Source organism: Staurois parvus, unplaced genomic scaffold (genome assembly GCF_062004578.1).
Source record: "Staurois parvus isolate SC_StPar_1 unplaced genomic scaffold, SC_StPar_1.0 ptg000187l, whole genome shotgun sequence".
In the NCBI taxonomy this organism is placed as follows: Eukaryota; Metazoa; Chordata; class Amphibia; order Anura; family Ranidae; genus Staurois; species Staurois parvus.
The window spans coordinates 1,077,718-1,102,777 of NW_028317983.1; the positions used below are offsets into that span (position 1 = coordinate 1,077,718).

The following is a 25,060-nucleotide window of genomic DNA, read 5'->3' on the forward strand; positions in this document are numbered from 1 at the left end:
CTTAGGGCCACAGAATTTTTACTCAGGGACAGACAGAATTGTTACTGAGTGCCAGAGAATTGTTACTCAGGGACAGACAGAATTGTTACTGAGTGCCAGAGAATTGTTACTTAGGGCCACAGAAACTTGAATTAGGGCCACAGAATTTTTACTCAGGGACAGACAGAATTGTTACTGAGTGCCAGAGAATTGTTACTCAGGGACAGACAGAATTGTTACGGAGTGCCAGAGAATTGTTACTCAGGGACAGACAGAATTGTTACTGAGTGCCAGAGATTTGTTACTTAGGGCCACAGAAACTTTAATTAGGGCCACAGAATTTTTACTCAGGGACAGACAGAATTGTTACTGAGTGCCAGAGAATTGTTACTCAGGGACAGACAGAATTGTTACCGAGTGCCAGAGAATTGTTACTCAGGGACAGACAGAATTGTTACTGAGTGCCAGAGAATTGTTACTTAGGGCCACAGAAACTTTAATTAGGGCCACAGAATTTTTACTCAGGGACAGACAGAATTGTTACGGAGTGCCAGAGAATTGTTACTCAGGGACAGACAGAATTGTTACGGAGTGCCAGAGAATTGTTACTCAGGGCCACAGAAACTTTACTTAGGGCCACAGAATTTTTACTCAGGGACAGACAGAATTGTTACTGAGTGCCAGAGAATTGTTACTCAGGGACAGACAGAATTGTTACGGAGTGCCAGAGAATTGTTACTCAGGGACAGACAGAATTGTTACTGAGTGCCAGAGAATTGTTACTTAGGGCCACAGAAACTTTAATTAGGGCCACAGAATTTTTACTCAGGGACAGACAGAATTGTTACTGAGTGCCAGAGAATTTTTACTCAGGGACAGACAGAATTGTTACGGAGTGCCAGAGAATTGTTACTCAGGGACAGACAGAATTGTTACTGAGTGCCAGAGAATTGTTACTTAGGGCCACAGAAACTTTAATTAGGGCCACAGATTTTTTACTCAGGGACAGACAGAATTGTTACTGAGTGCCAGAGAATTGTTACTCAGGGACAGACAGAATTGTTACGGAGTGCCAGAGAATTGTTACTCAGGGCCACAGAAACTTTACTTAGGGCCAGAGAATTTTTACTCAGGGACAGACAGAATTGTTACTGAGTGCCAGAGAATTGTTACTCAGGGACAGACAGAATTGTTACGGAGTGCCAGAGAATTGTTACTTAGGGCCACAGAAACTTTAATTAGGGCCACAGAATTTTTACTCAGGGACAGACAGAATTGTTACTGAGTGCCAGAGAATTGTTACTCAGGGACAGACAGAATTGTTACGGAGTGCCAGAGAATTGTTACTCAGGGCCACAGAAACTTTACTTAGGGCCAGAGAATTTTTACTCAGGGACAGACAGAATTGTTACTGAGTGCCAGAGAATTGTTACTCAGGGACAGACAGAATTGTTACGGAGTGCCAGATAATTGTTACTCAGGGCCCCAGAAACTTTACTTAGGGCCACAGAATTTTTACTCAGGGACAGACAGAATTGTTACTGAGTGCCAGAGAATTGTTACTCAGGGACAGACAGAATTGTTACTGAGTGCCAGAGAATTGTTACTTAGGGCCACAGAAACTTTACTTAGGGCCACAGAATTGTTTCTCGCACAGACACAGAATTGTTACTCGCACAGACACAGAATTGTTACTGAGGGCCACAGAACTGTTACTTGGGGCCACAGAAACGTTAATCAGGGACACAGAATTGTTACTGAGGGCCACAGAACTGTTACTTAGGGCCACAGAATTGTTACTCGCACAGACACAGAATTGTTACTCAGGGACACAGAATTGTTACTCAGGGACACATAATCGTTTAATTAAAGAGTATGTCAGACAACATGCAGAGGAGTGGCAGAGGAGGCAATGTTTTAGGAGCGAGCAGACGTGGCAGCAGAGGAAGGGGTCGAGGCAGCACTATTCGCAGCCAGAGGCCAGTGCTCCCGGTGTCATCCAGCGGTCGTGTCTCCACCGACAACCCTGCCGTCGTCGATTGGTTGGCTCGGTCGTCTTCCTCTTCCCAGGTCACCTCTGACACCTACAGCCAACGGTCGGTGGGTACGTCAGACACAACCGTTAGTTGGCATGGCCCGGGACCAAGCCCACTGAAATCACGTGTCCTCTACCTGCCCCTGTCCTTTGGTGTTCCCTCACCAAGCGAAGTATCGCATGCTGTGGGCTCAGCCCCACTGTACAGTGAGGAAGAGCTAACAGAGGGCGGTCAGGAACGGGGGGAGACATCCGCCTTTTCAGCAGCCAGGCGAAGAAGTAGTGGCGAGGAGAGTGGCTCGGTAGCCGGTCTAGAGACAGGTCTGTCTCCTGACCCAGACGCAGCCGAGGGGGCTAGTAGTGAGGCGGAGACCCTACTTGATGATGAGGAGGTTGATCGCACTTGGCAGCCTCGTCGTCATCAGGCAATTTCTTCCGCATCATCAGGAGAAGAGGGTGGCAGCTTGGCAGCGAGCAAAACAGTCGGTGGGTTGCCCAGGAGACAGCAGCAGGGTCGCAGCAGTGTCAGTGGAGCCAAACGGCCACGGAGTAGAGCACCAACTCCACTGCAGCCTACCACCACGGCCAGTAGTGGTGCCGGTGTGCACGGAGGAAGCAGCAGTCAGCCAGTGAGGAGTATCGGGGGCAAAGTTTCCTACTCGGCGGTGTGGCAATTTTTCGTCAAGCCGCCCGAGGAAGTAAACGTAGCCGTATGTCGACTATGTGGCCAGAAAGTCAAGCGTGGCCAGGGGGCCCATGTTGGGACTACAGCGTTGCGGCAGCATATGCAGCGTCGCCATTTGGTGGCCTGGGAAAACCGTGATAAAGATACGGCGGTTCTGCCCGCCCCAGCCCCCGCTCCATCACCCGCTCCGTTACTTGCTCCGTCACCCGACGTCAATCGCCCTCCATCAGCCAGTCAAGGCTCCAACACCTCTGCTGAGGGGAGTTGTCGCTCGTTGGCATCTTCCGCTCGTTCAGATGCTCCTTCTCCTGCTACTCCTCTTCACGGATTCCGTCAGCAGTCTTTCTTGGAATCCGTTTCCAAGAGACAACAGTTTGCGAGCACGCACCCGACGGTGCAAAAGCTGAACGTCCTCCTGTCCAAGTTGCTGGTGCTGCAGTCCCTCCCTTTCCAAGTGGTGGACTCAGCACCTTTCAGAGAAATGATGGCTTGTGCCGCGCCGCGGTGGAGAGTGCCAAGCCGTCATTTCTTCGCCAAAAAGGCAGTGCCAGCCCTGCATTCACATGTAGAAGACATGGTGGGCCAGTCTTTGAGCATGTCGGTCTCTGCCAAAGTGCACGGCAGCGCCGACGTGTGGAGCTGTAACTACGGTCAGGGACAGTACATGTCATTTACGGCCCACTGGGTGAACGTGGTGCCGTCACAGCCGCACCAGCAACTTGGACAGGTCACGCCGCTTTTGCCTCCACGTTTGCACGTCCTTGGTCCGGCAAAGATGTCCGCCTCTACCACCTCTTCTTCCGCCGTGTCCTCAGCCGCCACCCCCGTGCCAAGTCCCATTACCCGACCGGCATATCACATGTGCAGGGCGCAACGGTGTCACGCTGTTCTGCACCTGGTATGCCTTGGCGAACGTAGTCACACAGGGGAGGAACTTCTGAGTGTAATGAACAGAGAAATCGACAGATGGCTGTCTCCGCGCAAACTGAAAATCGGAACCATGTTGACCGACAACGGAAAGAACATGGTGTCTGCTCTGCGTCAAGGAAGGTTGTGCCATGCGCCATGCATGGCTCACGTGTTCAATCTGGTTGTCAAGCGGTTCTTAAAATCCACCATCCCACTGCAAGACATCCTTAAAATGTCACGTAAACTTTGCATGCATTTCAGCCATTCCTACACCGCAAAGCACACCCTCCTTGAGCTGCAGCGGCAGAACGGAATTCCACAGCATCGCCTGATCTGCGACGTTGCAACAAGGTGGAATTCAACACTACACATGTTAGACCGCCTTTACGAACAGCGAAAGGCCATCACCGATTTCCTGATGTTACAAGCGGATAAAGGTACTCCCCTGTGTAACTTAGATGTCAGCCATTGGCAGCTCATGCGTGACACCTGCGCTTGCTCAGGCCCTTTGAGGAGGCCACGCTATTCGTGAGTCGGCAGGACTATGGGATGAACGACGTCATTCCTCTGTTGCACGTCCTTGAACAAATGCTGTTAACAATGGCTGGTCAGGGTGCGGTAGACGTGGCGCACAGATCTCAACGCCACATGACCCCTGTGGGGGCAGGACAGGAAGAAGAGGAGGAGGTAGAGGAGGACATTTGTGCTCAGGAATTATTGAGTGAAATGGGTGGTTTTTCCACTCAGCGGACAGGAGTGGAGGAGCAGGAGCATCTGGTAGAGGAGGAGGAGGAGGAGACAGAGGACCCAGACGCACCGTGGCAGTATGCTGTGGAGATGGAGGCAGGGAGTCCCTCGCATTCCTTGGCACAAATGGCCCATAGCATGCTCGGTTGCTTGCGTAGCGACAGCCGAATAATAACCATCAGACAGAGGGATGACTTTTGGCTGTCCACCTTGTTGGACCCTCGCTACCGTTCCAAAATGGTGGCCTTTTTCACACCTGCTGAGAGGGAGGCCAAAATAACGTACTATAAAAACCACCTAAGTAGTCAGTTGGTCTCTGCCTTTGTGCGCCAACGTCCATCCTCAGACACTGTGGGCCCTGTGCGCTCGCGTTCCGCTGCCATGGCAGCAGGGGAGGGGTGGGGTGGTAGGAGCAGTGGCAGCTCCACCAGCAGCAGCTGCCTCAGTCTGCAGTCGATGATGAGTAGCTTTCTTCACCAGCGCAGTGAGGAAACTACTAACCAGCCGCAGCAGCAGCAGCAGCATCAGGTGGACCTGGAGCAGGACCTCAAACAACAGGCTTGGGCCTACTTGGACAGCACCCTGCCAACCGAGGTAGACAATCCCCTTGACTACTGGGCAACGAAACTTGACCTTTGGCCCCAACTAGCTGAATTTGCCCTTGAAAGGCTGTCATGCCCAGCCAGTAGCGTGGCATCGGAGCGCGTGTTTAGTGCGGCAGGAGGTATTGTAACTCCGCGGAGGACACGACTGTCCACCCAAAGTGTGGAGAGACTCACGTTTGTGAAAATGAATCAGGCGTGGATTAGTCTGGATTTCAAACCACCAGTTCCTGACACAACTGACTAAATCCGCCATGAATCATGCCTCAAACATGTGCCACTTTGAGGTCTCCTCACACACTGCTGGTGTGTAGATTTTTTTGACATAGGGTGCTGGCAGATTATGGGCCTCCCATAGCTGCTGCCAGGCCCCTAATCTGCCATAGGCCCCTATATACCGCTTCCTCATGCTGCTGCCAGGTCCAGAGTCTCTCATGGGTCCCTGTACGGCCTCCCATTGCTGCTGTCTCCATCGCCACACTCTGCCATGTGCCACTTTCAGGTCTCCTCACACACTGCTGGTGTGTAGAATTTTTTAACATAGGGTGCTGGCAGATTATGGGCCTCCCATAGCTGCTGCCAGGCCCCTAATCTGCCATAGGCCCCTATATACCGCTTCCTCATGCTGCTGCCAGGTCCAGAGTCTCTCATGGGTCCCTGTACGGCCTCCCATTGCTGCTGTCTCCATCGCCACACTCTGCCATGTGCCACTTTCAGGTCTCCTCACACACTGCTGGTGTGTAGAATTTTTTGACATAGGGTGCTGGCAGATTATGGGCCTCCCATAGCTGCTGCCAGGCCCCTAATCTGCCATAGGCCCCTATATACCGCTTCCTCATGCTGCTGCCAGGTCCAGAGTCTCTCATGGGTCCCTGTACGGCCTCCCATTGCTGCTGTCTCCATCGCCACACTCTGCCATGTGCCACTTTCAGGTCTCCTCACACACTGCTGGTGTGTAGAATTTTTTGACATAGGGTGCTGGCAGATTATGGGCCTCCCATAGCTGCTGCCAGGCCCCTAATCTGCCATAGGCCCCTATATACCGCTTCCTCATGCTGCTGCCAGGTCCAGAGTCTCTCATGGGTCCCTGTACGGCCTCCCATTGCTGCTGTCTCCATCGCCACACTCTGCCATGTGCCACTTTCAGGTCTCCTCACACACTGCTGGTGTGTAGAATTTTTTGACATAGGGTGCTGGCAGATTATGGGCCTCCCATAGCTGCTGCCAGGCCCCTAATCTGCCATAGGCCCCTATATACCGCTTCCTCATGCTGCTGCCAGGTCCAGAGTCTCTCATGCCATGTGCCACTTTCAGGTCTCCTCACACTGCTGGTGTGTAGAATTTTTTTGACATAGGGTGCTGGCAGATTATGGGCCTCCTATAGCTGCTGCCAGGCCCCTAATCTGCCATAGGCCCCTATATACCGCCTCCTCATGCTGCTGCCAGGTCCAGAGTCTGTCATGGGTCCCTGTACGGCCTCCCATTGCTGCTGTCTCCATCGCCACACTCTGCCATGTGCCACTTTCAGGTCTCCTCACACACTGCTGGTGTGTAGAATTTTTTGACATAGGGTGCTGGCAGATTATGGGCCTCCCATAGCTGCTGCCAGGCCCCTAATCTGCCATAGGCCCCTATATACCGCTTCCTCATGCTGCTGCCAGGTCCAGAGTCTCTCATGCCATGTGCCACTTTCAGGTCTCCTCACACTGCTGGTGTGTAGAATTTTTTTGACATAGGGTGCTGGCAGATTATGGGCCTCCTATAGCTGCTGCCAGGCCCCTAATCTGCCATAGGCCCCTATATACCGCCTCCTCATGCTGCTGCCAGGTCCAGAGTCTGTCATGGGTCCCTGTACGGCCTCCCATTGCTGCTGTCTCCATCGCCACACTCTGCCATGTGCCACTTTCAGGTCTCCTCACACACTGCTGGTGTGTAGAATTTTTTGACATAGGGTGCTGGCAGATTATGGGCCTCCCATAGCTGCTGCCAGGCCCCTAATCTGCCATAGGCCCCTATATACCGCTTCCTCATGCTGCTGCCAGGTCCAGAGTCTCTCATGGGTCCCTGTACGGCCTCCCATTGCTGCTGTCTCCATCGCCACACTCTGCCATGTGCCACTTTCAGGTCTCCTCACACACTGCTGGTGTGTAGAATTTTTTGACATAGGGTGCTGGCAGATTATGGGCCTCCCATAGCTGCTGCCAGGCCCCTAATCTGCCATAGGCCCCTATATACCGCTTCCTCATGCTGCTGCCAGGTCCAGAGTCTCTCATGCCATGTGCCACTTTCAGGTCTCCTCACACTGCTGGTGTGTAGAATTTTTTTGACATAGGGTGCTGGCAGATTATGGGCCTCCTATAGCTGCTGCCAGGCCCCTAATCTGCCATAGGCCCCTATATACCGCTTCCTCATGCTGCTGCCAGGTCCAGAGTCTCTCATGGGTCCCTGTACGGCCTCCCATTGCTGCTGTCTCCATCGCCACACTCTGCCATGTGCCACTTTCAGGTCTCCTCACACACTGCTGGTGTGTAGAATTTTTTAACATAGGGTGCTGGCAGATTATGGGCCTCCCATAGCTGCTGCCAGGCCCCTAATCTGCCATAGGCCCCTATATACCGCTTCCTCATGCTGCTGCCAGGTCCAGAGTCTCTCATGGGTCCCTGTACGGCCTCCCATTGCTGCTGTCTCCATCGCCACACTCTGCCATGTGCCACTTTCAGGTCTCCTCACACACTGCTGGTGTGTAGAATTTTTTGACATAGGGTGCTGGCAGATTATGGGCCTCCCATAGCTGCTGCCAGGCCCCTAATCTGCCATAGGCCCCTATATACCGCTTCCTCATGCTGCTGCCAGGTCCAGAGTCTCTCATGGGTCCCTGTACGGCCTCCCATTGCTGCTGTCTCCATCGCCACACTCTGCCATGTGCCACTTTCAGGTCTCCTCACACTGCTGGTGTGTTGAATTTTTTGACATAGGGTGCTGGCAGATTAAGGGCCTCCCATAGCTGCTGCCAGGCCCCTAATCTGCCATAGGCCCCTATATACCGCCTCCTCATGCTGCTGCCAGGTCCAGAGTCTGTCATGGGTCCCTGTACGGCCTCCCATTGCTGCTGTCTCCATCGCCACACTCTGCCATGTGCCACTTTCAGGTCTCCTCACACTGCTGGTGTGTTGAATTTTTTGACATAGGGTGCTGGCAGATTATGGGCCTCCTATAGCTGCTGCCAGGCCCCTAATCTGCCATGGGCCCCTATATACCGCCTCCTCATGCTGCTGCCAGGTCCAGAGTCTTTCATGGGTCCCTGTACGGCCTCCCATTGCTGCTGTCTCCATCGCCACACTCTGCCATGTGCCACTTTCAGGTCTCCTCACACACTGCTGGTGTGTAGAATTTTTTAACATAGGGTGCTGGCAGATTATGGGCCTCCCATAGCTGCTGCCAGGCCCCTAATCTGCCATAGGCCCCTATATACCGCTTCCTCATGCTGCTGCCAGGTCCAGAGTCTCTCATGGGTCCCTGTACGGCCTCCCATTGCTGCTGTCTCCATCGCCACACTCTGCCATGTGCCACTTTCAGGTCTCCTCACACACTGCTGGTGTGTAGAATTTTTTGACATAGGGTGCTGGCAGATTATGGGCCTCCCATTGCTGCTGCCAGGCCCCTAATCTGCCATAGGCCCCTATATACCGCTTCCTCATGCTGCTGCCAGGTCCAGAGTCTCTCATGCCATGTGCCACTTTCAGGTCTCCTCACACTGCTGGTGTGTAGAATTTTTTTGACATAGGGTGCTGGCAGATTAAGGGCCTCCCATAGCTGCTGCCAGGCCCCTAATCTGCCATGGGCCCCTATATACCGCCTCCTCATGCTGCTGCCAGGTCCAGAGTCTGTCATGGGTCCCTGTACGGCCTCCCATTGCTGCTGTCTCCATCGCCACACTCTGCCATGTGCCACTTTCAGGTCTCCTCACACTGCTGGTGTGTTGAATTTTTTAACATAGGGTGCTGGCAGATTATGGGCCTCCTATAGCTGCTGCCAGGCCCCTAATCTGCCATGGGCCCCTATATACCGCCTCCTCATGCTGCTGCCAGGTCCAGAGTCTCTCATGCCATGTGCCACTTTCAGGTCTCCTCACACTGCTGGTGTGTAGAATTTTTTTGACATAGGGTGCTGGCAGATTATGGGCCTCCTATAGCTGCTGCCAGGCCCCTAATCTGCCATAGGCCCCTATATACCGCCTCCTCATGCTGCTGCCAGGTCCAGAGTCTGTCATGGGTCCCTGTACGGCCTCCCATTGCTGCTGTCTCCATCGCCACACTCTGCCATGTGCCACTTTCAGGTCTCCTCACACACTGCTGGTGTGTATAATTTTTTGACATAGGATGCTGGCAGATTACGGGCCTCCCATAGCTGCTGCCAGGCCCCTAATCTGCCATGGGCCCCTATACCGACTCCTCATGCTGTGACGTTGCAACAAGGTGGAATTCAACCCTACATATGTTAGACCGCCTTTACGAACAGCAAAAGGCCATCACAGATTTCCTGATGTTAAAAGCGGATAAAGGTATTCCCTGTGTAACTTAGATGTCAGCCATTGGCAGCTCATGCGTGACACCTGCGCTTGCTCAGGCCCTTTGAGGAGGCCACGCTATTTGTGAGTCGGCAGGACTATGGGATGAACGACGTCATTCCTCTGTTGCACGTCCTGGAACAAATGCTGTTAACAATGGCTGGTCAGGGTGCGGTAGACGTGGCGCACAGATCTCAACGCCACATGACCCCTGTGGGGGCAGGACAGGAAGAAGAGGAGGAGGTAGAGGAGGACATTGGTGCTCAGGAATTATTGAGTGAAATGGGTGGTTTTTCCACTCAGCGGACAGGAGTGGAGGAGCAGGAGCATCTGGTAGAGGAGGAGGAGGAGGAGACAGAGGACCCAGACGCACCGTGGCAGTATGCTGTGGAGATGGAGGCAGGGAGTCCCTCGCATTCCTTGGCACAAATGGCCCATAGCATGCTCGGTTGCTTGCGTAGCGACAGCCGAATAATAACCATCAGACAGAGGGATGACTTTTGGCTGTCCACCTTGTTGGACCCTCGCTACCGTTCAAAAATGGTGGCCTTTTTCACACCTGCTGAGAGGGAGGCCAAAATAACGTACTATAAAAACCACCTATGTAGTCAGCTGGTCTCTGCCTGTCTGCGCCAACGTCCATCCTCAGACACTGTGGGCCCTGTGCGCTCGCGTTCCGCTGCCATGGCAGCAGGGGAGGGGTGGGGTGGTAGGAGCAGTGGCAGCTCCACCAGCAGCGGCTGCCTCAGTCTGCAGTCGATGATGAGTAGCTTTCTTCACCAGCGCAGTGAGGAAACTACTAACCAGCCGCAGCAGCAGCAGCAGCAGCAGCATCAGGTGGACCTGGAGCAGGACCTCAAACAACAGGCTTAGGCCTACTTGGACAGCACCCTGCCAACCGAGGTAGACAATCCCCTTGACTACTGGGCAACGAAACTTGACCTTTGGCCCCAACTAGCTGAATTTGCCCTTGAAAGGCTGTCATGCCCGGCCAGTAGCGTGGCATCGGAGCGCGTGTTTAGTGCGGCAGGAGGTATTGCAACTCCGCGGAGGACACGACTGTCCACCCAAAGTGTGGAGAGACTGACGTTTGTGAAAATGAATCAGGCGTGGATTAGTCTGGATTTCAAACCACCAGTTCCTGACACAACTGACTAAATCCGCCATGAATCATGCCCCAAACATGTGCCACTTTCAGGTCTCCTCACACTGCTGGTGTGTTCCATTTTTTTTCATAGGGTGCTGGCAGATTACGGGCCTCCCATAGCTGCTGCCAGGCCCCTAATCTGCCATGGGCCCCTATACCGCCTCCTCATGCTGCTGCCAAGTCCAGAGTCTCTCATGGGTCCCTGTACGGCCTCCCATTGCTGCTGTCTCCATCGCCACACTCTGCCATGTGCCACTTTCAGGTCTCCTCACACTGCTGGAGTATTCCATTTTTTGTCATAGGGTGCTGGCAGATTACGGGCCTCCCATAGCTGCTGCCAGGCCCCTAATCTGCCATGGGCCCCTATACCGCCTCCTCATGCTGCTGCCAGGTCCAGAGTGTGTCATGGGTCCCTGTACGGCCTCCCATTGCTGCTGTCTCCATCGCCACACTCTGCCATGTGCCACTTTCAGGTCTCCTCACACTGCTGGTGGGTTCCATTTTTTGTCATAGGGTGCTGGCAGATTACGGGCCTCCCATAGCTGCTGCCAGGCCCCTAATCTGCCATGGGCCCCCGTACCGACTCCTCATGCTGCTGCCAGGCCCGTAATCTGTCATGGGCCCCTGTTGTCGCTTGTTGGCATATTCCGCTCGTTCAGATGCTCCTTCTCCTGCTACTCCTCTTCACGGATTCCGTCAGCAGTCTTTCTTGGAATCCGTTTCCAAGAGACAACAGTTTGCGAGCACGCACCAGACGGTGCAGAAACTGAACGTCCTCCTGTCCAAGTTGCTGCTGCCAGGCTTGTAATCTGTCATGCGCCCCTGTACCGCCTCCTCATGCTGCTGCCAGGTCCAGAGTGTGTCATGGGCCCCCGTACCGACTCCAAATGCTGCTGCCAGGCCCGTAATCTGTCATGGGCCCCTGTACCACCTCCCCATGCTGCTGCCAGGTCCAGATTGTGTCATGGGTCCCTGTACGGCCTCCCATTGCTGCTGCCAGGCCTGTAATCTGCCATAGGCCCCTATATACCGCTTCCTCATGCTGCTGCCAGGTCCAGAGTCTCTCATGGGTCCCTGTACGGCCTCCCATTGCTGCTGTCTCCATCGCCACACTCTGCCATGTGCCACTTTCAGGTCTCCTCACACACTGCTGGTGTGTAGAATTTTTTGACATAGGGTGCTGGCAGATTATGGGCCTCCCATAGCTGCTGCCAGGCCCCTAATCTGCCATAGGCCCCTATATACCGCTTCCTCATGCTGCTGCCAAGTCCAGAGTCTCTCATGGGTCCCTGTACGGCCTCCCATTGCTGCTGTCTCCATCGCCACACTCTGCCATGTGCCACTTTCAGGTCTCCTCACACTGCTGGTGTATTCCATTTTTTGTCATAGGGTGCTGGCAGATTACGGGCCTCCCATAGCTGCTGCCAGGCCCCTAATCTGCCATGGGCCCCTATACCGCCTCCTCATGCTGCTGCCAGGTCCAGAGTGTGTCATGGGTCCCTGTACGGCCTCCCATTGCTGCTGTCTCCATCGCCACACTCTGCCATGTGCCACTTTCAGGTCTCCTCACACTGCTGGTGGGTTCCATTTTTTGTCATAGGGTGCTGGCAGATTACGGGCCTCCCATAGCTGCTGCCAGGCCCCTAATCTGCCATGGGCCCCCGTACCGACTCCTCATGCTGCTGCCAGGCCCGTAATCTGTCATGGGCCCCTGTTGTCGCTTGTTGGCATATTCCGCTCGTTCAGATGCTCCTTCTCCTGCTACTCCTCTTCACGGATTCCGTCAGCAGTCTTTCTTGGAATCCGTTTCCAAGAGACAACAGTTTGCGAGCACGCACCAGACGGTGCAGAAACTGAACGTCCTCCTGTCCAAGTTGCTGCTGCCAGGCTTGTAATCTGTCATGCGCCCCTGTACCGCCTCCTCATGCTGCTGCCAGGTCCAGAGTGTGTCATGGGCCCCCGTACCGACTCCAAATGCTGCTGCCAGGCCCGTAATCTGTCATGGGCCCCTGTACCACCTCCCCATGCTGCTGCCAGGTCCAGATTGTGTCATGGGTCCCTGTACGGCCTCCCATTGCTGCTGCCAGGCCTGTAATCTGCCATGGGCCCCCCTACCGACTCCTCATGCTGCTGCCAGGCCCGTAATCTGCCATGGGCCCCTGTACCGCCTCCTCATGCTGCTGCCAGGTCCAGAGTGTGTCATGGGTCCCTGTACGGCCTCCCATTCCTGCTGTCTCTATCGCCACACTCTGCCATGTGCCACTTTCAGGTCTCCTCACACTGCTGGTGGTTTCCTTTTTTGTCATAGGGTGCTGCATGGCCTCCCATTGCTGCTGCCTCCACCGCCACACTGTGGCTCCACACTCTGGTTTTGGCCCCGTGACTGGCCAAATGAGTGAAGTGTGCGGTGATTCTAAGATCGACGGCACTCATCTGCATGTCATACTGCCTGACAGTATTATTTCTCTTCCCCAGCAGACTCCAAGGGCATTTAAATTAAAGGTACAGTGTTCAGCACTAATATTAAGTCTCTCTGAAGCCTAGAAACACCCTTTTTTAAGTTAAATTCACAGCGAATATATTCGACTCGAATCAAATTTTTTCTACGAATTCGCCGAATCAGTCGAATCGAATTTTTGAATACTTCGCTCATCTCTACTTATAATCAAAACAGTCATGATACACATAACTCATCAATTCAATCTATTGATCAAAAATGTATTATTCAAAATGGTGGTGGATACAGCACTAGTGCATGTGGTGGTGGTTCAAAGAAGTGTTAGTTTTTCCCTAAACATAGTCTACATAGTGACATACACTTGAAACAGAAACCGAAAAGAGCTGATATTATTTCAGATTCATGCAGTATTGGTGATACACCTTTACAAACTGCTAAGGCTGTGGTAGATAGGACAACCTAGGGAATCTCTCTGGGGGGCCCAAACAGACCAGCCCTGAGGATTGCTCAGGTGCTGTACCCAAGTCTTCAGCTAATCACTTGGACCCTAATTTTTTACTCTATACCCCTGGGGTCACCCTAAAAGGGGTGGGACCTCTAGATCAATATGTAGTCAGAAAACATCCACATCAGGAAACTTAAGTGTTATTAATCTTTCTTCTTATGTATTATCACATGAGGAAGAACACGTTCTTAGTTTGGTGCTTCATTTTTGCCCGGACCAACCCATGGATACCTTTACAGTAATTAAGGATTTATATTTTTATCGCAAAATTTAAATTTTGACATTTAAATAACTGTATGGCAAGGATAGAACTCGCAAGAGTGAAAATCAAGCTGAAATGGACCAGTATTAAAACTTTACCATGGCTGATTTTAGAGCCTTAAGAGACCTGATACAACTACTAAATGAAAATGAAGGAAATTTTGAAGGAAACATGGATATGGTTGACTTAGGACTATCCTGTAGTAGTCTAAAATTGTCTTTTAACAAGACAGAGCAATTTAAGCCTAAGTCACACAAATTTCCATCTCTCAAATCCTCACCGTATATTTGGGAATTCCTAACACAGACAGTTCAAGCTATTTTTACATAGTTAGTCTGGCTGAAAAAAACACAAAAGTCCGTCCAGTTCAACCATAGAAAGAGGAAGGCAAAAAAAACCAGCAAAGCATGATCCAATTTGCTCCTGCTGGGAAAAAAATTCCTTCCTGATCCCCGAGAGGCAGTCGGATATTCCCTGGATCAACTTTACCATATTGATGTTTTGGAACCTAGATCTATGGTAGAAACAAATCTAACTGAAAGACAAATGGGTTGTTTAAAGAGCTTAAAGGGGAACCTTTTCATTACCATAAAGCCAGCCAACAAAGGCGGCAATGTGGTGGTGATGGATCGAGACCATTATGATAAAATGTGTCAGGCCTTGCCACAAAACAAAAACTGGTACAGACTAGTTTCTGAAGATACTTTTTCAACTTTCAAAGTCCAGTTTGATGGGCTAATGGCACAGGCATACAGTAGTGGAGTGACTAACCAAAATATGTATAAATATCTCTTGATGAAGCATCCTAAAATGCCCACTTTCTATGCCTTGCCAAAAGTCCACAAAAATTGAAAGGATCCTCCAGGTTGCCCAATTATTTCAGGTATAGGTGCTTATTCAGAACCGGCTAGTCGGTTCATTGATTTCTTTCTCCTTCCTCATGTCATGAGTCTGCCCTCATCTTTAAGGACACTCCTAACCTTCTACGTAGACTGGAGGATGTTGTGGTCCCTCAGAAAGCATCTGTAGTTGCTATTGACGTTGAGGCACTTTACTCTAGTATACCTCATTCTCAAGGTTTGGAAGTGGCAAAACTCTTTCTCTCTGAGATGGATGTGACACAGCGCCCTTTGAATGAGTTCATCTTGAAGTTGTTGGAATATATTCTTCATAGCAATGTTTTCTTTTATGTTGGCTCCCGCTTCCTCCAGGTGCAGGGCATTGTGATGGGGACATGTTGTGCCCCATCGTACGCCAACCTGTACCTGGTGGGGTGAGAGCATCAATGTTTTGCCAGAGAGGACTTGTTAATGTACCTGTGCCATATTTTATTTGGCACAGGTACATGGATGACATCCTTATGGTTTGGACTGGTCCTCCTCCTATGCTGTATCAATTTTTGGAAAGTTTGAACAACAATTTCAATCTTTCTTTTATTTACTCTATACCCAATAGCATTACTTTTCTTGATTTGCATAGAAAATTGAAAAAGATGGTACATTATCTACATCCCTCCTTAGGAAAGCTACAGTAGGGAACACTATCCTGCGAGCCAACGGTGCCCACCCCAAGGCAATAGTAAATATTATCCCCTATAGACAGTATTTACAAATTAAACGTAACTGTTCTAGTGTTCAGGATTTTGAGAAAGAAGTTGCTGCTTTGAGAGTTACTTACAGGTAACAGTCTGCCTCACACTCAGTCAAATTTATAACGACTTATAATTACCACCACTCCCAAATCAGGGAGACTCTGTCTAAATGTTAAGCATAGATGATATAGGTAATTATCCAGAAATAGTGTATAGGCACAATATATACCTTAGGGTTAAATTGGTGCACAGTTCTACTTTTGCTTCTTTTGTTGATAATGAGGCCCCTTGGGGTACCTTTAAATGTGGCAACTGCCCGGAATGTCTATTTATTAAAGAATGCCCAGGCTGTAGATTTCCTGATGGTACATGGTTTCGACCACAGTTTCACATGGACTGCACCAGAGTGAGGGTTGTCTATTTGATGATCTGCGCATGTGGTGCCTTCTAGGTGGGCAAAACAAAATGGCCCTTTCACAAACGTATACCCAACTATGTTTATTAAAAACCCAAGATCAACACTCCAACTGGCCGACATGTAAGCCTAATACACAATTATGACTTAACAGTTATGCAATTTATGGCTCTGGACAGGATTTTGGAAGATTCTAGGGGGGGAGATTTTGATAAGAGAGTACTTCAACGGGATACTAGGTGGATACAAGGTCTCAAGGCTACATCACCGCCTGACCTCAATGATGTAATTAGCTTTGCATCTTTTCTGTAACTGTTGTTTTGGTACAAGTCACCTATAGTGTCTTTTTCATGTGCCTGTTATTGACTATACTCTGCATGTGCGTACTCTCATGGAGAGTACTGTGCTATATGCCTCTGTTAACTTTATCTACATCTATGGGAGTATGTTTTCTTTCTGATGATTTGTGATGGCAAGCAATTTTTGTTGAGGGTGCTACATTTGTAAATGTATTTTGGTGTATCTTATGTATACTGTATATGTTTTGTTTTGTGCTTTCTTGTTTCTTCTTCTGGAGAGTGTCTTTTGGGATGCGCCTGTGTGGGGGGGGGGCGATTTGGAGGATGACCACGGAGTGAACCTCCGTTGCACCAGAGCCAAAATATTCCCCTGTTTTGGGGGTAGTAGGGCACCGCACTTCTTTGCGGTGTTGTAAGCATGCATTTAGTGCATGTTTCACGTCCAGCGTCCAGGGGTCACTACAGGGACTTCTTTGGCCTCTGGATGGCTGCTGGCTGTTGGGACTCTTGCACCTCTGTGCACCTCCAGTGTTGGCTGCCATTTTGTTGGTGAGTTTGGTGCCATTTGGCCATGTGCGGTGTGCATGTGTGGTCCTCGCCAGGTGGGCCGGTGGCCATCTTGGGGCCAGGCGGACCGCACACAGTGGTCTTGATTGTCGACCTCTGACACACCAGGAGGCTTTTTAAGGGGGGTGGAGGCTGGTATCGGGATGTGCTGCTGTTGTCTTGCTGTGTAAAACACATGTTGTATTCTGATCAATTATATTGTGTGGCTACACTTGTATTTCGGCCATGAGGCCAGCAATCTGGGCATACTAAGGTAATATAACAATCTAGTTTATTGGTGGTAATTGTTGGTTTTTGCTAAACATAGAACGTAGGCCTAGGTGATGACTCTTAATATGTATTATCATCATTATATAGGAGACTCTCGGTTTCTTTTGTGAGTCCAGTGTGGAGATCCAGCTGGTCCTAAAATCTGCTGCATCATTCAGCTGTTTATAAAGTCTCTCTGGAGTCTCTCTGACATTGAGGCTAGTGATCCTGGCAGATTTAGGTAATTTTTTATGGTGTATCCTGATTTAGGCAATTTATGTTTTTTCTGATAAGGAAGGAGTAAATTATTATTAAAGCTTTTTACCATATGTTATTACTATCACACGGGAAGCTCTTAGCTTTGTACACAAGCCAGCCATGGGCATATAACCTGTTCTGAGAAGTTGATTTCAGGTATGTGGTGATTTCAGGGTGTTGGATACAATTTATATGCTGCCCAGCTCCCAACACTCCATTAATATAATAGTTGACTTTAAATAATATATTTACCTTTTAGGAGGAGTTTTTGCCGTCTGAGGAGTATACAAATAGAGGTCGGCATAGGTTCATGTTTAGAGGGTCTCTATACCATTGACTCAGTATGTTTGAAGTCATCTAATTTTGGATCTAACGTTCATCCAAATGTTTTGATTTATGTATACATTATATGGCTTGCATTCATTGTCCCCCTTTGGGTTTCATGGAGGTTTTGCCCACTGGATTTTTTCCTGCCTTTGTCCCCTTCCACCCACCACTGGTGCACCTGCAACATGATGCTCTATTGTACCAGGATGAGAAAATGCATTTGATTTTTCATTGTTTGTATTTGTTCCTATTTATATCAGTAGTCTAATGTCTATATGGTGATGGCTCCTGAAGAAGTGGATCAAGTCCATGAAACGCGTTGAGCCCCAAGCCGATAGGAATGAGCCCTACGTTTACAAAGCATTGGATCATATGAGAAGAGATTTGCTGTTCCTTGATGTTGTAAACTTTTAACTTTTTACACGATTTAGTACTGTCGATGTGAAATAGAATGTTGTCCTATATATTGGATTTTGATACAAAATAAATCATGTTTTTATGCTTATGTTGTACCTCAAAAGTCCTAATTTTCAGGTCCTTTTTTGGTTTAAATATACAATAATATGGATGTGGCACTTAAACACAGATTTTCATATTGATAATTTTATAAGATTGTTGTTGCAATGAATGGTCGGGCAACAGGGTCTTTTTTTATTGAAGCTACATTGTAGTTTCCCTTTAAAATAATTTTTCATACTAATCACTTGAGAAACCTGATACATTGTTTTCTGGAACCCTAATCCTCCTTGGTTTATAAAAATGAGCCCATTAATTTAATCCCAGTCCTGGACCTACTTGTGTACTAGCAAAAAAAATAAAAATAAAAATCTAATTAACTCAGTAGCCCAGCACCAGCATGTAATGACATTCCTGATAAGTGGAAGTTCTATTCAGTGTCACTTTGATTTTAATAAGGTCCCCACTATAATTCTTGGATCGAAATGTGGCCAAATGTAATCACAGCGCTCTGTCTTCTCCGACAATATCTGGTATAAAAAGGGAATAATTATGTGTTTTTCCCTATAGAGCTGATGTTGCTTTAACTTTCTCACCTTTATGGTAAGTGTATCTGACAATGACAGGGACGGCGCATAATGTGCTGAAAATCAAGGTCACAGCTGACATGCCATCGCTCTTTAAGCAATTGAGATACTAGAAGGAGCTTTTAAGTCAATTCTGTTACACTTCACTTTTTTGGTGATTTCAAAGAATACTCACTGGGGCATTTAAAAGGATTTTGCTTTCCAGAATATAAAAAAAATATACAAAATGAAAAGTTGACAAGCTGAGTTGATTTTGTAAACATAAAAAGAAAAAATGGTGTTGCGCTTCCCTATACAGTGCCTAAATACACTAAAAAGACAGAATAAATGTATAGATATAAATCACAAATAAATAATAATATACACATCAAATGGACAATATCATATTAAAAAGTGCAACCAATAGACATGTGTGTAGACAACAAATCCTGACGAAAATTAGTGAAACACTGAACATGCGTCCCTTAAAACAGGGAAAAATTGTGACTTCAGTCACAAATAATGTGATAAATTAATGGCATAAATTATGCCTAAAATAAAAAGTGCCGTGTCCAAACGACTCACAACATAAATGTGCTAAAAAATAGTAATAAATGACAAATATTGTAGTCTAACTCATGTGATTAAATCCCTAATTGGGATTAATTTGTATGAACATAGACACAAAAAAAGGTGTTATAACTAGAGATGAGCGAATTATTCAAAAATTCGATTCGGCTGATTCGCCGAATTTCAGGAAGAAATTCGATTCGATGCGAATTAATTCGCTACGAAGTTAACTTATAAAAAGTGTTTCTAGGCTTTAGAGAGCCTTTAAATTAGTGCAGAACACTGTACCTTTAATTTAAATGCCCTTGGAGATGAGGAAGGAGAAGGAGAAGGAGAAGGAGAAGGATGAGAAGAAGGAGAAGGAGAAGGAGAAGGATGAGAAGAAGGAGAAGGATGAGAAGAAGGAGAAGAAGAAGGATGAGAAGAAGGAGAAGGATGAGAAGAAGGAGAAGGAGAAGGATGAGAAGAAGGAGAAGGATGAGAAGATGGAGAAGGAGAAGGATGAGAAGAAGGAGAAGAAGAAGGAGAAGGAGAAGGATGAGAAGAAGGAGAAGGATGAGAAGAAGGAGAAGGAGAAGGATGAGAAGAAGGAGAAGGATGAGAAGAAGGAGAAGGATGAGAAGAAGGATGAGAAGCAGGATGAGAAGAAGGAGAAGGATGAGAAGAAGGAGAAGGAGAAGGATGAGAAGAAGGAGAAGGATGAGAAGAAGGATGAGAAGAAGGAGAAGGATGAGAAGAAGGAGAAGGAGAAGGATGAGAAGAAGGAGAAGGAGAAGGATGAGAAGAAGGAGAAGGATGAGAAGAAGGAGAAGGAGAAGGATGAGAAGAAGGAGAAGGATGAGAAGAAGGAGAAGGATGAGAAGAAGGAGAAAGAGAAGGATGAGAAGAAGGATGAGAAGAAGGAGAAGGATGAGAAGAAGAAGGATGAGAAGAAGGAGAAGGATGAGAAGGAGAAGGATGAGAAGAAGGAGAAGGATGAGAAGAAGGACTGTTCTGTGGCAGTTTCTGTCTATTTCTGACAGTTCTGTGACATTCACTCCATACAGCGGTTTCAACCGCTGTATGGAGTGAATGTCCCAGAACTGTCAGAAATAGCCTATTTCTGACAGTTCTGTGACATTCACTCCATACAGCGGTTTCAACCGCTGTATGGAGTGAATGTCACAGAACTGTCAGAAATAGACTATTTCTGACAGTTCTGGGACATTCACTCCATACAGCGGTTGAAACATTGTATCTATTTGTTTCCATAAATGGATCCATTTATGGAAACCAATAGATACAATGTTTCAACCGCTGTATGGAGTGAATGTCCCAGAACTGTCAGAAATAGACTATTTCTGACAGTTCTGGGACATTCACTCCATACAGCGGTTTCAACCGCTGTATGGAGTGAATGTCACAGAACTGTCAGAAATAGCCTATTTCTGACAGTTCTGGGACATTCACTCCATACAGCGGTTTCAACCGCTGTATGGAGTGAATGTCACAGAACTGTCAGAAATAGCCTATTTCTGACTGTTCTGGGACATTCACTCCATACAGCGGTTGAAACATTGTATCTATTTGTTTCCATAAATGGATCCATTTATGGAAACAAATAGATACAATGTTTCAACCGCTGTATGGAGTGAATGTCACAGAACTGTCAGAAATAGCGGAGCTCTGCAGATACACTTAGAGGAGCTCTGCAGATACACTTTTTGCCGGCTTGGAATTATTCTTATTTTCATCCTACTTCTTCTTCTTCTTCTTCATCCTCATCCTCTTCTTCTTCTCCTGAGGATGAAGAAGAAGAAGAAGAAGTAGGATGAAAATAAGATTAATTCCAAGCCGGCAAAAAGTGTATCTGCAGAGCTCCTCTAAGTGTATCTGCAGAGCTCCTCTAAGTGTATCTGCAGAATAGAGGAGCTCTGCAGATACACTTTTTGCCGGCTTGGAATTATTCTTATTTTCATCCTACTTCTTCTTCTTCTTCTTCATCCTCATCCTCTTCTTCTTCTTCTGAGGATGAGGATGAAGAAGAAGAAGAAGAAGTAGGATGAAAATAAGATTAATTCCAAGCCGGCAAAAAGTGTATCTGCAGAGCTCCTCTAAGTGTATCTGCAGAGCTCCTCTAAGTGTATCTGCAGAATAGAGGAGCTCTGCAGATACACTTTTTGCCGGCTTGGAATTATTCTTATTTTCATCCTACTTCTTCTTCTTCTTCATCCTCATCCTCAGAAGAAGAAGAAGAGGATGAGGATGAGGATGAAGAGGAAGAAGAAGAAGAAGTAGGATGAAAATAAGAATAATTCCAAGCCGGCAAAAAGTGTATCTGCAGAGCTCCTCTATTCTGCAGATACACTTAGAGGAGCTCTGCAGATACACTTTTTGCCGGCTTGGAATTATTCTTATTTTCATCCTACTTCTTCTTCTTCTTCTTCATCCTCATCCTCTTCTTCTTCTTCTGAGGATGAGGATGAAGAAGAAGAAGAAGAAGAAGAAGAAGTAGGATGAAAATAAGATTAATTCCAAGCCGGCAAAAAGTGTATCTGCAGAGCTCCTCTAAGTGTATCTGCAGAGCTCCTCTAAGTGTATCTGCAGAATAGAGGAGCTCTGCAGATACACTTTTTGCCGGCTTGGAATTATTCTTATTTTCATCCTACTTCTTCTTCTTCTTCATCCTCATCCTCTTCTTCTGAGGATGAGGATGAAGAAGAAGAAGAAGAAGAAGAGGAAGAAGTAGGATGAAAATAAGATTAATTCCAAGCCGGCAAAAAGTGTATCTGCAGAGCTCCTCTAAGTGTATCTGCAGAATAGAGGAGCTCTGCAGATACACTTTTTGCCGGCTTGGAATTATTCTTATTTTCATCCTACTTCTTCTTCTTCTTCTTCTTCATCCTCATCCTCAGAAGAAGAAGAAGAGGATGAGGATGAAGAGGAAGAAGAAGAAGAAGTAGGATGAAAATAAGAATAATTCCAAGCCGGCAAATAGTGTATCTGCAGAGCTCCTCTATTCTGCAGATACACTTAGAGGAGCTCTGCAGATACACTTTTTGCCGGCTTGGAATTATTCTTATTTTCATCCTACTTCTTCTTCTTCTTCATCCTCATCCTCATCCTCTTCTTCTTCTTCTGAGGATGAAGAAGAAGAAGAAGAAGTAGGATGAAAATAAGAATTCCAAACCGGCAAAAAGTGTATGTGCAGAGTTCCTCTATTTCTGACAGTTCTCTGACAGCTTCTTCACATGTACAGCGGTTGAAACATCTGTATCCTAAATGGAAACTAATAGATACAATGTTTCAACCGCTGTACATGTGAAGGAACTGTCAGAGAAATGTCAGAAATAGCGGAGCTCTCTGCAGGGACACTTTTGCCGGCTGATCGGGAAAAATCCGATTCGCGCACCCGAAGTAGGCAAATATTCGGATTCGACGCGAATCAAATTTTTCCTGAAATTCGTATCGAATTCCGGTTTGCCTGGTTCGATTCGCTCATCTCTAGTTATAACTCCATACCACAATGTGCTAAGAAATTTTTTTTTTTTAAAACCACGAAAAACTTTTAAACCACGTAATGCCACAAATGTGCCACTAAATAATATAATAATGAACAACAAATGTCCTCTTGTGAACTCTGGAACAAGTGGAAAATTCAACGGTGATAAAGGTGATATACGTGAAAAAATGGGATCCTCCACCGGCTGGATTGCCCCTCACCAGGGGCGGACTGACCATTTGGAAACTCGGGCATTGCCCGAGGGCCCGGGGTCAGTAGGGGGCCCCATGAGATGCCCCTGGTACCTTTTTCATAGGCTTTTTTGAGTTTGGTCAAGGACACAGGGGCCCCATAATCCCCTATTGCTCGGGGGCCCCATGAGTTGTCAGTCCGCCCCTGCCCCTCACCTTAATGCAGCGACACAAAAGGGCCAATAAGCCTTCAAAATACCAGACATAGTAATACGACCAATCCGCATATATGAATCCAAGTCAGCAGTAATGTTGGTATCCCCCATTTTGTGCTGACAGCAACCGGACACTGAGATCTGCGCACAGACACTGAGAGCTCACCGACCCCCGGCTGCACAGAGAGGATGAGACTCCACTGACCTCCATCCTGGGAGAGATTTCTCTTCTTGTTTCCAATCTATATGTGAATTGGCTGATTTTAACATTCTACCTAAAAGAAGTTTGGATACCTGGATTGGTCATTCCTATTGCTTCAAAAAAGGGGGATACCACCATTACTGCTAACCTGGATTCATATATGCGGATTGGTCGTATTACTATATCTGGTATTTTGAACGCTTATTGGCCCTTTGGGGTCGCTGCATTAAGGTGAAGGGCAGGGGCGGAGAAGGGGCTCTGATTCCATTATGGCGGTTGTATGCATCGTCCCAGGCTCAGGTTTTCCCTTGATAAGTGACATTTCTGATTTTTAACATTTTAGACTGGGGTGCCACAAGCTTTAGCTTACTTTTAAAGAGTGCTGCGCCTGAATGAAGGTTGAAAAATGCTGACAAAAAAACCAGGTATTCTCTCCAGTTGCCCCTGAGGATAGAGCGAGAGGGGAATGCTGGAAAGGTGACTTTAGTGGGTCAAGGGATCCCTTTGCAAAAATACCGTGACTGCCCCAGGGGTGGACTGACAACTCATGGGGCCCCCGGGCAATAGGGGAATATGGGGCCCTTGTGTCCTTGCCCAAACTCAAAAAAGCTTATGAAAAAGGTACCAGGGGCATCTCATGGGGTCCCCTACTGACCCCGGGCCCTCGGGCAGTGCCCGAGTTTCCAAATGGTCAGTCCGCCCCTGGTGAGGGGCAATCCAGTTGGTGGAGGATCCCATTTTTTCACGTATATCACTCTCTAATGATCTACTAACTGCTAAAACCAACGGTCACTATTCAATACTCCTACTACTCAACCTCTCCGTGGCTTTTGACACGGTGGACCATCCCCTCCTCCTCAAAAAACTCCACTCTCTTGGCCTCAGAGACTCCGCTCTCTCCTAGTTCTCCTCCTATCTATCGCAGCGCTCCTTCAGTGTTACCTATAACGCTGCCACCTCCTCTTCACTCCCTCTCTCTGTAGGGGTCCCTCAAGGTTCTGTCCTTGGACCCCTTCTCTTCTCCATCTACACCTCCTCCCTTGGTCACTTGATAAACTCCCACGGCTTCAAATACCATCTCTATGCTGATGACATGCAAATCTATCTTTCTACTCCTCACCTCACCCCTTCAGTTTCCACTTGCACCACTAGCCTACTAAGTGACTTATCGGCTTGGATGTCACTCTACTTCCTCAAACTCAACCTTTCCAAAACTGAGCTCTTAGTATTCCCTCCAGCCCGTGCCCCGTCCCCTGACTTCACCATAAATATCGGTAACACAATCATCAGTCCATCCCCTCATGCCAGGGTACTTGGTGTAATCCTAGACTCCCATCTGTCCTTCCAGCCCCAGATCCAATCGCTGACCAAATCTTGTAAACGTTACCTCCACAACATCTCCAAGATACGTCCGTTCCTAACCCCAGATACCACTAAGCTACTTATTCACTCCCTTGTCATATCTCGCCTCGACTACTGTAACTCCCTCCTCATTGGCCGACCTCATTGCAGGCTATCCCCACTCCAGTCTATCATGAACGCTACTGCCAGACTCATCCACCTTACTAACCATTCTGTATCTGCCACCCCTCTCTGCCAATCCCTCCACTGGCTCCCAGTTGCCCAACGGATAAAATTCAAAACACTAATAATGACATATAAAGCCGTCCACAACTCTGCCCCAATTTACATAACCGATCTTATCTCTAAATATCACCCAAACCGTATTCTCCGCTCCTCGCAAGACCTCCTACTCTCTAGCTCCCTTGTCTCCTCC

General features: G+C 48.1%; 1 long non-coding RNA gene across 2 annotated transcripts in view; it reads right to left on the minus strand.

The window, feature by feature from the left end:
* The window catches only part of LOC149462022 (uncharacterized), a 185,243-nt gene that overhangs the window by 154,585 nt on the left and 5,598 nt on the right, over positions 1-25,060 (minus strand). The window lies entirely within an intron of this gene.